The following is an 11,835-nucleotide window of genomic DNA, read 5'->3' as shown; positions in this document are numbered from 1 at the left end:
GTTTCGGCTAGCGAGGCGGCGCGAAGGGTTTGTGGGAAATGTGAGGCGAGAGGCTTCGGCGGCGGGAGAAGGGGCTTCGTCCCACCGCCATCTTTGCGGTGAGTTCTGCTGAAGCCGAACGATCCTGCATATTGTGTTTGTTGTTGTTGTTGTTGTTGTTTTAAGCCCTGGGCTTTCCAGGCTGAACTTTCTCACTACCATTACACTGAAAAAGAGCCCTTGAAAGTTTTGCTCGGATCTTGCACATTCTTTTGGAAGTCTTACTGTGGAAATTGTCCGTGTTTTCAGCTTCCACATCCCTTTCTCCTGGGAGATTTCTTTTCCGTTTTTTTTTACTGTGTCTCTTTTCTTTCTTCCGCAACTGCTTTGTTGTTGTTGTTGTTTCTTGTAAACCACTTCTCAAAAGTGAACTAGTTGCCGTTTAATAGAAGTTTGGATGAACTGCCCCCAAAATAAAGGAAATCAGAACAGTCTTGAAAGTTGACTCCAATTGGAGGGATGGCTCTGATCGATTACTCTTTCCACAGTAAGTTATTAGCTCAGGATTGATTAGAGGAACTTTTTGTAAATCAATATTGTACCCGATATGCCTAAAGTTTGGATACACTGAGCATACGCATCTCCAAGAAAGTTTTCTGAGTTATAATCTTTTTCTTTGACCAACAAACCAAAGAAAAGCATATAATTGATTTTCATGCTTAAGATACTGGTGTAGTTTTACACGGTAATTCCCCACTACACCCCCTTGTCTTAAACTGAAAGAAAGGTATGCCTATACATACATTTTACTTACAGAAGATGATACATGTTGACCTTTGCCATTCTGAAAAGCATCCCCCCCCAACCTCCTACCTTAACCTGTTTTTCAGGAAATCCAGTTTTTGTTGGGGAGTGTTGACTCACTACAGTGCTAAAAGAGGATATACACTTTTTTGAGCATTTTTATACATATGAAATTGAAGTTATGGTGCTTATCAATAACATGAACATGCATGAACGAACCTAGGACTAGAACACTACCAATATGATTGCGTTTATCATTTTTCTTCCCATAAATCTGCTATGGTGATCTATGATCAGTGATAAGTTGAAATCACTGTTGTAATTGTTTTGAGGCACCACAAACCACACCCATAGAAGACAGCAATCAATCAATAAATGTGTATGTTCTGACTGCCCCACTGACAGGCTACTCTGCCATCTCTCTCCCTCTCCTGGGGCCTATCTGTTCCCTTAAACACAATAATATTGAAATTAGGCCAATTAAGAACTCTACAATGGTTTCTAGGTGTTCAAGTGAAAGGAAAAGTTGCATATCTCTCAGTTTAAATCAAAAGCTAGAAATGATTCAGCTTAGTGCAGAAGGCATGTTGAAAGCTGAGATAGGCCCCCTTGCACCAAACAGCCAAGTTGTGAATGCAAATGAGAAGTTTTTGAAGGAAATTAAAAGTGCTACTCCAGTGAACACATGAATGATAAGAAAGTGAAACAGACTTACTGCTGATATGAAGAACGTTTGAGTGGTCTGGATAGAAGATCAAACCAGCCACAACATTTCCTTAAGCCAAAGCTGAATCCAGAGCAAAGCCCTAACTCTCTTCAATTTTGTGAAGGCTGAGAGACCTGAGGAAGTTGCAGAAGACAAGTTAAAAGCTAGCAGAGGTTGGTTCATGAAGTTTAAGGAAAGAAGCTGTCTTCATAATATAGAAGTGTAAGGTGAAGCAGCAAATGCTGATGTAGGAGCTGCAGCAAGTTAACTAGAACAGGTCCCCAACCCCCGGCGCTTGGACTGGTACTGGTCCCTAGCCTGTAAGAACAAGGACGCACAGCGTGAGGTGAGCAGAGAAGGTGCGGGGCGGGGGATGGAGGCAGGGTGGGGATGGGCGGGGAGTGAGCATTACCGCCTGAGCTCCACCTCCTGTCAGATCAGCAGCAGCATTAGATTTTCACAGGAGCGCAAACCCTATTGTGAACTGCACATGTGAGGGATCTAGGAATTTGAGGCTGTGGTGAGCTGTGATCATGTCACTGCACTCCTCTACAGCTTGGGTGACAGAGACCCTGTCTCTGAAAACAAACAGAAAAACCAGCTTGAATGGATGAGGAGTTACTTCTTATGGAGCAAAAAAAAAAAAATTTTTTTTCAGATGGAAACTACTCCTGGTGAAGATGCTGTAAAAATTTTTGAAATGACAGCAAAGAATTTAGAATGTTACGTAAACATAGGTGATAAAGCAGGAGCAGAGCTTGAGAGATAGGCTCTATTTTTTTGTTTTGCCATTAAGTTTCAACACCCAAATAGACTCTAATTTTGAAAGCTCTGTGGGTAAAATGCTATCAAACAGCATTGTATGCTACAGAGAAATCTTTTGTGAAAGGAACAGTCAATCGATGTGGCAAATTTCATTTTAGCTTCTCTTAAGAAATTGCTACAGCCACCCCAACCTTCAGCAACCATTATCAGTTAGCAGCCCTCGATATCATTGCAGCAAGACCCTCCAACTGCAAAAAGATGACAAGTTGCTGAAGGTTCAGATGACTGTTAGCATTTTTTAGCAAAAAAATATCTGTTTTTAATTTTTAAAATTGTTTGAATTTTTAATTTTTTGGGTACATCACAGGTGTATATATTTATTGGGTAAATGAGATATTTTGATACTATCACTCAATGCCTAATAATCATATCAGGGTAAATGGGGTATCAGTCATTTCAAACATCTTTTGCATTACAAACAATCAATTATACTATTTTAGTTATTTTTAAATGTACAATTAGATTATTATTGACTATAGTCACTCTGTTGTGTTATCAAATAATAGGTTTTATTCATTCTTTCTAATTATTTTTTGTACCCATTAAACATCCCCCACCCACTTCACTTCTCAGCCTCTGGTAACCATCATTCTACTATCTCCATGTGTTCAATTGTTTTAATTTTTAGCTCCCACATAAGTGAGAATATGAAAAGTTTGTCTTTTTCTGCCTGGTTTATTTCACTTAACATAATGATCTCCATTTCCATCTATGTTATTGTAAATGATAAGCTCTCATACATTTTTTATGGCTGAATAGTACTCCATTGTGTATATGCACCATGTTTTCTTTATCCATTCATCTGCTGATGTACACTTAGGTTGTTTCCAAATTTTGGCTATTGTGGACAGTGCTGCAATAAGCATGGGAGTGCAGATATCTCCTCAATATACTGATTTGCTTTCATTAGGGTATATACCTAGCAGTGGGATTGCTGGATCATATGACAACTCTATTTTTAGTTCTTTGAGGAACCTTCAAACTGTTCTTCATAGTGGTTGTACTAATTTACATTCCCACTAAAAGTGTACAGGGGTTCCCTTTTCTCCATATCCTTGTTGGCATTTGTTATTGCCTGTCTTTTGGATAAAAGCCAGTTTAGCTGAGATGAGATGATATCTCACTGTAGTTTTGGATGAGCAAAGAAAATGTTTTTTACATTTCTCTGATGATCAATGATGTCAAGAACCTTTTCACATGTCTATTTGCCATTTGGGTTTTTTTTGTTGTTGTTTTTTGTTTTTTTGAGATAGAGTCTCACTCTGTCGCCCAGGATGGAGTGCAATGGCACAATCCCGTCTCCCTGCAACCTCTGCCTCCCGGGTTCAAGCGATTCTCGTGTCTCAGCCTCCCGAGAAGCTGGGATTACAGGCGCCTGCCAGCATGACTGGCTAATTTTTGTATTTTTAGTAGAGATGGGGTTTCACCATGTTGGCCAGTCTGGTCTTGAACTCGTGACCTCAAGTGTTGTGCCCACCTCAGCCTCCCAAAGTGCTGGGATTACAGGCATGACCCACCGCACCCTCTTCTATTTGCCATTTGTATGTCTTCTTTTGAGAAATGTCTATTCAGATCTTTCACCCATTTTTAAATCAGATTATTAGACTTTTTTTTTCCTTTTGAGTTGTTTGAGCTCTTTATATATTCTGGTTATTAATCTTTTGTCAGATGAATAGTTTGTAAATATTTTCTCCCACTCTGTGGATTGTCTTTACACATTGTTGATTGTTTCCTTTGTTGTGCAGAAGCTTTTTAACTTGATGTGATCCCATTTGTCCATTTTTTGCTTGGGCTGTTTGTGCTTCTGGGGTATTACTCAAGAAATCTTTGCCCAGTCCAATGACCTGGAGAGTTTCTCCAGTGTTTTCTTTTAGTAGTTTGATAGTTTCAGGTGTTAGATTTAAATCTTTAATTCATTTTGACTTGACTTTTGTATATGGTGAGAGATAGGGGTCTAGTTTCACTCTTCTGCATATGGATATTCAGTTTTCCCAGCACATTTATTGAAGACGGTGTCCTTTCCTCAATATGTGTTCTTGGCACCTTAGTCAAAAATGAGTTCACTATAGATGTATGGATTTATTTCTGGGTTCTTTATTCTGTTCCATAGGTCTATGTGTCTGTTTTTATACCACTACCATGCTGTTTTGATAAGTCAGGTAATGTGATTTCTCCAGTCTTATTCTTTTTGCTCAGGATAGCTTTGGCTATTATGGGTATTTTGTGGATCTGTATAAATTTGAAAATTGTTTTTTTCATCAATGTTTTTTAGTTTTCATTGTAGAGATCTTTCACTTCTTTGGTTAATTCCTAGGTATTTAATTTTATTTGTAGCTATTATAAATGGGTTAATGGGATTACTTTCTTGAATTCTTTTTCAGATTGTTCACTGCTGGCATATATAAATGCTTCTGATTTTTGTATGTGGATTTTGTATCCTGTAACTTTACTGAGTTTTGTTTTTTTTTTTTGAAACAGGGTCTCCCTGTGTCATCCAGGCTGTAGCGCAGTGGTGTGATCAGGGCTTACTGCAGCCTCAATCTCCTGGGCCAAAGCAATCCTTCCACCTCAGCCTCCTGAGTAGCTGGGACCACAGGCATGCACCATCATGCCCAGCTAATTTTTTTTTTTTTGAGATGGAGTCTCCCTATGCTGATCCTGAACTCCTGGGCTCAAGCAATCCTTCTGTTTTGGCCTCTAAAATGTTCAGATTATAGACATGAGCAACTGCAGCCAGCCAACATTACTGAATTTGTTTATATGTTCTAAAAGCTTTTTGGTAGTCTTTAGAGTTTTCAAAATATAAGATCATATAATCTGTAAACAAGGATTATTTGACTTCTTCTGTTCTAGTTTGGATACTCTTTATTTCTTTCTCTTGTCTTATTGTTCTACCTAGGACTTCCAGTACTATGTTGAATAACAGTGGTGAAAGTGGACATCTTTGCAGTGTTCCAGATCTTAGAGGAAGGTCTCTCAGTTTTTCCCTATTCACTATGATGTCAGCTGTGGGTCTGTTGTATATGGCTTTTATTATGTTGAGGTATGTAACTTCTATGTCCAGTTTTTTGATGGTTTTTATCATAAAAGGATGTTGAATGTTATCAAATGCTTTTTCAGCATCAGTTGAAATGATCATATGCTTTTTGTCCTTCATTCTGTTGATATGATGTATCACATTGATTTGTGTACGTTGAACCATTCTTTCATCCCTGGGATAAATCCCACTTGGTCATGATGAATGAGCTTTTAATGTCTTGTTGAATTCGGTTTACTAGTAATTTTGTTGAGGATTTTTGCATCAATGTTCATCAGGGATATTGGTCTCTAGTTTTCTTTTTTTGATGTGTTTTTCTTTTTGGTATCAGGATAATACTGGCCTTGTAGAATGAGTTCGAAAGTATTCCCTTCTCTGTTTTTTGGAATAGTTTGAGTAGGATTGGGATCAGTTCTTCTTTAAATGTTTGGTAAAATTTAGCAGTGAAGCCACCAGATCCCAGGCTTTTCTTTGCTGAAGGATTTTTTATTATGGCTTTGATTTCATTACTTGTTATTGTTCTGTTCAGGTTTTGGATTTCTTTATGATTCAATATTGATAGGTTTTATGTGTTTAGAAATTTATCCATTTCTTCTAGGTTTTCCAATTTATTGGCATATAGTTGCTCATAGTAGCCTTTAATGTTCCTTTGAATTTCTTTTCTTTTTTTTTTTTTTTTGAGATGGAGTTTCACTCTGTTGCCAGGCTGGAGTGTAGTGGTGCGAACTCGGCTCACTGCAAGCTCCGCCTCCCCGGGTTCGGTTCGCGCCATTCTCCTGTCTCAGCCTACCGAGTAGCTGGGACTACAGGCGCCCACCACCACGCCTGGCTAATTTTTGTATTTTTAGTAGAGACGGGGTTTCACCGTATTAGCCAGGTTCGTCTCGATATCCTGACCACGTGATCCACCCGCCTCGACCTCCCAAAGTGCTGGGATTACAGGTGTGAGCCACCGCACCTGGCCGCGATCCTTTGAATTTCTGTGGTATTAATTGTGATGTCTTATTTTTCACTGCTGATTTTATTTGAATCTTCTCTCTTTTTTTCTTAGTCGGCTAAAGATTTGTCAATTTTGTTTATCTTTTCAAAAAAATCAACATTTCGTTTCATTGATCTTTTGTGTTGCTTTCTTCATTTCAATTTCACTTAGTGCTGCTCTGATCTTTATTGTTTCTTTTCTTCTTCTAACTTCAGGTTTGGTTTGCGCTTGCTTTTGTAGTTCTTTAAGATGCATCATTAAGTTGTTTATTGGAAGTTTTTCTACTTTTTTGATGTAGGTGCTTACAGGTTTATATTTTTCTTAATACTGCTTTTGTTTTATTCCATTATTTTTGGTATGTTGTATTTCCGTTATCATTTGTTGCAAGACATTTTTCAATTTCCTTCCTAATCTTCTCATTGGCCCACTGTTCATTCAGTTGCATAGTGTTCAATTTCCATGTGTTTGTATAGTTTCCAAAATTCCTCTTGTTACTGATTTCTAGTTTTATTCCATTGTGGTTAGAGAAGACAGTTGCTATTATTGCAATTTCTGAATGTTTTAAGACTTGTTTTGTGGCCTAAGATATGGTCTATCCTTTAGAGTGACCCATTTGCTGAGGAAAAGAATGTATATTCTGCAGCCATTAGATAAAATGTTCTGTCAATGCATATTAGTTCCATTTGGTCTATAGTGCACATTATGTCTGATATTTCTTTGTTGATTTTCTGTTTGGATGATCTATGCAATGCTGAAAGTGGGGGTGTTGAAGTCTTCAGCTATTATTGTATTGGTATCTATCTCTCTAATATCTGCTTTGTATATCTGGGTGTTCCAGTGTTGGATGCACATATGTTTACAACTGTTATATCCTCTTGATGAATTGACCCCTTTATTGTTATAAAATGACCTTCTTTATCTCTTTTTATAGTTTTTGTCTTGAAAACTATCTATTTTCAGTCTGTATGTGTCTTTATATGTGAAGTGTGTTTCTTATAGGCAAATTGTTGAATTTTGTTTTTTAAATCCATTCAACCACTGTATGTTTTTTGATTGGAGAGTTTAGTCCATTTGCTATCAATGTCATTGACAAGTAAGGACTTACTCCTGCCATTTTGTTATTTGTTTTCCGGTCTTTTCCTCCTTTTTTTCCCTTCCTCCTATCTTGCTTTTAGTGAAGCTGATTTTCCCTGGTGGTATGATTTAATTTCTTGCTTTTCACTTTTTATGTATTCATTGTATGTTTTTTGATTTAAGGTTACCATGAGGCTTGCAAATAATATCTTATAACCCATTATTTTAAACTGATGATAACTTAACGTGGATTGCATAAGCAAACAAAACTAAGAAAAACGCCACACTTTAACTTTGTTCCTCCTTTTAAAAAAATTTTTTGTTGTTCCTATTTATACCTCATTGTACTGTCTTGTAAAGTTGTTGTAGTTATTATTTTTGATCAGTTCATCTTTTAGTCTTTCTACTTAATGTCTGAGTATTTATACATCACAATGACCCTGTTATAATATTCTGTGTTTTTCTGTGTACTTACTATCACCAGTGAGTTTTGTACTTCGGATGATTTCTTTTTTTGTTTTTTTTTTCAGACGAAGTCTCGCTCTTGTCCCCCAGGCTGGAGTGCAATGGCGCGATCTTGGCTCACTGCAACCTCTGCCTCCCGGGTTCAAGGAATTCTCCTGCCTCAGCCTCCCGAGTAGCTGGGATTACAGGCGCCTGCCACCATGCCCGGCTAATTTTTGTATTTTAAGTAGAGATGGGGTTTCACCATGTTGGCCAGGCTGGTCTCGAACTCCTGACCTCAGGTGATCCACGCACCTCGGTCTCCCAAAGTGCTGGGATTACAGGTGTGAGCCACTGCGTGTGGCCTCAGGTAATTTCTTATTGCTCATTTTGCTCATTAACATCCTTTTTTTTTTTTTTTTTTCAAATTGAGGAACTTTCTTTAGCATTTCTTGTAGGACAAGTCTGTTGTTGATGAAATCCCTCAGCTTTAGTCTGTCTAAGAAAGTCTTTATTTCTCCTTCATGTTTGAAGGATATTTTTGCCAGATATGCTAATCTAGAGTAAATGGTTTTTTTCCTTCACCACCTGAAATATGTTGTACCACTTTCTGCTGGCCTATAAGGTTTCCACTGAACAGTCTGCTGCCAGGAATATTAGAACTCTTTCTTTTCTTTTCTTTTCTTTTCTTTCTTTCTCTTTTTTCTTCTGCTTTTAGGATACTTTCTTTATCCTTGTCCTTTGGGAGTTTGATTATTAAATCCCTTTAGGAGTCTTCTTTGTGTTAAATCTGCTTGTTGTTCTATAATCATCTTATACTTGAATATTGATATCTTTTTCTAGGTTTGGAAAGTCCTCTGCTATCATTCCTTTGAAAAAACTTTCTAGCCTTATTTCTGTCTCTACCTCCTCTTTAAATTCAGTAACTCGTTGATTTGCCCTGTTAAGGCTATGTCCTAGGTCTTGTAGGTGTGCATCATCCTTTTTTATTCTTTTCTTTTTTGTCTCTTTTGGCTGTGCATTTTCAAATAACCTGTCTCCAAGCTCACTAATTCTTCCTTCTGCTTGATCAGTTCTGCTGTTAAGAGACTCTGATTCATTCTACAATATGTCAATTGCATTTTTCAACTCCAGAATTTCTGCTTGATTCTTTTTAATTATTTAAATTTATTTGTTAATTTTATCTGATAGGATTCTGAATTCCTTCTGTTGAATTTATCTTGAATTTCTTTGTTTCTTCAACACACTATTTTGAATTCTCTGTCTGAAGGATCACATATCTCTGTCTTTCCAGGATTGGACCCTGGTGCCTTATTTAGTTTGTTTGGTGAGGCCATGTTTTCCTTGATTCTTGTGAATGTTTGTCGGTTTCTGAGCATTGAAGAGTTAGGTATTTATTGTAGTCTTTGCAGTGTAGGCTTGTTTGTACCCACCCCTGGAAGGGTTTCCAGGTATTCAAAGAGACTCGAGTATTGTGATCTAAGTTTTTGGTCACTGCAGCTATATCTGCATTAGGGGGGACTGCAAGCCCAGTAACACTGTGGTTCTTGCATATTCACAGAGGGACAATGTTGGTGGTCTCGGATAAAATCTGGAAGAATTCTCTGGATTATCATGCAGACAGTCTTGTTTTTTTACTTCCTCCCAAACAAACACAGTTGCTGTATCTGTGCTGAGCTGCCTGGAGCTGGGGGAGGGGTGACACAAGCACCACTGTGATCACCACCGCTGGGACTGCACTAGGTCAGACCTGAAGCCAACATAGCACTGGATCTCACCCAAGGCCTGCTGTATCTACTCCCTGGCTATTGCCTATGTTTGCTCAAGGCCCTAGGGCTCTATAGTCAGCAGGTGGCAAAGCCAGTTAGGCTTGTGTCCCTCCCTTCAGGGCAACGAGTTCCCTTGGACCCTAGGTGGGTCCAGAAATGCTGTCTAAGAGCCAGGGTCTGGGGTTGGAAACCTGAGATATGTACCTGGTGCTCTATTCTACTGCAGCTGAGCTGGCACCCAAACCACAAGACATAGTCTTTCCCACTCTTCCCTCTCCTTTCCCCAGGCACAGGAGTCTCTCCCCTCAGTCACCACCAGCACAGGCCCATGAGGAGTACTCCCACACTACCATTGATGTTCCCTTAAGGCCTAAAGGCTCTTCAGTCAGCTGTAGCGAATGCTGCCAGGCCTGGGACTCACCCTTCAGGGAAGTGGGTTCCCTTCTGTCCCAGGGTAGGTCTAAAAATACCTGCCAAGAACCAAGGCCTGGAATCAGGAATCCCATGGGCCTAGTACTACCTGGTGCTCTACCCCACTGTGGTTGAGCTGGTATCTAAGCTGCAAGACAAAGTCCCTGTTACTCTTCCCTCTGCTTTTCACAGGCAGGAGGAGTCTCTCCTTTTTGTCATCACAGCTGTGAATGTGCTGGGTCACACCGCAGGCCAGCACATCTGAGAGTCTCACCCAAGGCCCATGGTGTGTTCTACCTGGTTACCGCTGCTGATTATTCAGGGCCCAAAGGCTCTTTAGTCAGCAGGTGGTGAATCATGCCAGGCCTGAGTCCTTCTCTTCAAGGCAGTGGGTTCCCTTCTTCCCAGGGTGTGTCTAGAAATGCTGTCTGGGAGCTAGATGCGTTAGGACTCTGCCTGGTACCCTATCTTACTAAGACTGAGCTGGTATCCAAGTCACGAGACAAAGTTGTCTTTACTGTTTCCTCTCCTCTCCTCAAACAGAAGGAAGGGGTCACTTCTGAAACTGCAAACTATGCTGCCTGGGATAGGGGGAGTGGTGGTACAAGCATTCCCTTAGCTACCTTGGCTGAGCCTCACTAGGTGCATGTCCCTCCATGTCCACTGGCTCCAAGCCCAGCACAGCACTATGACTTGCCTAGGAGTTGCAGTCCTTGTCGCCTAGACTGCCTTTCAAGTTTCCTTAGAACCCCAGGGCACTTTAGCCCACGGAGGTGAGGCTTGCAGAAACTCAGGTTCCGACCCCTGGGATGGGTGATTTCCCTCTGGCTAGGGCTCATCTCAGTGCTGCCTCTGTGGGTGTCGGCTGAGTTCTGCACAGTGTTGGCAGCACTAGTTCCAATACAACATCCTACAATTGCTGTGCTCTTCCTGACCCCCAAGCACACAGATTCTCTCTCTGTGCAAGAGATGGGGAAGGGGTGGTGTCAGCAATTTAAGACTGTCTTTCCTACCCTCTTCAGTGCCTCTTTCAGAGATGTGGAGTTAAAAACCAGGCACTGTGATCACTCACCTGATTTTTGGTTCTTAACGGAGGTGCTTTTTTCTGTAAACAGTTGTTGAATTTGGTGTTTTTGTGGGGAGAATGATCAGTGGAAGCATCTATTCAGTTATCTTGTCTTGCCTCCTCCAAAATATTTTTAAATTGAAGTATGCGCATTGGTTTTTTTTAGACATAATGCTATTGCACAGTTAATAGACTGCAGTATAATGTAAACATAACTTTTATGTGCACTGGGAAACCAAAAAATTCATGTGATTTTCCTTTATTGTAATATTTGCTTTATTGTGGTGATCTGGAACCAAACTTACAATATCTCTGAGGCATGCCTGTACTTAAAAATGGTTAATACAGAGCCTGGGCGAGATAGTCTTTACAAAAAATATAAACATCACCCAAGTGGGGTGGTGTGTGCCTATAGTCCTAGCTACTCAGGAGGCTGAGATGGGAGGATCTTCTGAGCCCAGGAGTTTGAGGCTGCAGTGAGCCATGATGTCACCACTACACTCCAGCCTGGGTGACAGAGTGAGATCTCTGTCTCAAAAAAAAGAAAAAAAAAAGAATATGGTTTAAAAAGGAAAGCAAATAAAGTCAAGTATATTAGCCTGTTTGTGCTGCTATAACAAAATCCCTGAGAGACTGGGCAATTTATAAACAATAGAAATTTATTTCCCACAGTTCTTGGACTTGGCTGGGAAGTCCAAGAAGATGTTGGCAAGATTGGTATTTGGTGGAAGGAGGGGAGTC

At 39.8% G+C, this 11,835-nt stretch overlaps 1 protein-coding gene across 3 annotated transcripts in view; it reads left to right on the top strand.

The window, feature by feature from the left end:
* The first annotated feature begins 1 nt into the window (after window position 1).
* PPP1R3C (protein phosphatase 1 regulatory subunit 3C) overlaps window positions 2-11,835 on the top strand; it is a 172,829-nt gene continuing 160,995 nt past the window's right edge. The window contains exon 1 of one of the 3 annotated variants that reach the window (XM_055352472.2): window positions 2-98. The gene's annotated coding sequence lies outside the window, so the exon portion shown is untranslated. Of the gene's footprint in view, window positions 99-5,213; window positions 5,358-11,835 lie in introns of those variants that run through there. The other 2 variants (XM_055352471.2, XM_063710323.1) reach the window with 2 other exon arrangements.

Source organism: Gorilla gorilla, chromosome 8, assembly GCF_029281585.2.
Source record: "Gorilla gorilla gorilla isolate KB3781 chromosome 8, NHGRI_mGorGor1-v2.1_pri, whole genome shotgun sequence".
Taxonomy (NCBI): domain Eukaryota; kingdom Metazoa; phylum Chordata; class Mammalia; order Primates; family Hominidae; genus Gorilla; species Gorilla gorilla.
The sequence above is the reverse complement of the archived record's forward strand: the minus strand, read 5'-3'. Positions and strand labels throughout refer to the sequence as shown.